Source organism: Camelina sativa, chromosome 17, assembly GCF_000633955.1.
Source record: "Camelina sativa cultivar DH55 chromosome 17, Cs, whole genome shotgun sequence".
NCBI lineage: Eukaryota > Viridiplantae > Streptophyta > Magnoliopsida > Brassicales > Brassicaceae > Camelina > Camelina sativa.
Window position 1 is genome coordinate 13,395,869 of NC_025701.1, and position 389 is coordinate 13,396,257.

The window sequence follows — 389 nt, forward strand, 5'->3', positions numbered from 1 at the left end:
TTTAATTTATATTGTTTTCCCCTTTTAGATGAATTTTTAAGGTTGTGATATTGGAATAATGGCAAATGAACGGAGTGTTTTTTGCAAGAGCCGAATAAGACAATGTAGTAACAATTGCATATACTGTATTGTGTATTTTTTTCCTTCTCTTATAGATCTGTTCCCCTGTCTCTAAAACTTCTTTTGTTCCTTCTTCAAAGTACTCGATGATGTCTTCTAATCCAAGAGCTTTCTCTGGTAATGATCACTTGATTTCTCTTCAGAAGACCGCAGATTCAACGCGTCCACCAATTCTTAATGCTATAGAGATCTTCATTGCACAATCTCTAGATGAACTTTACACCATAACTGATGATGGTGTGTTTCCATCTCAACTTGGACTCTGTAAG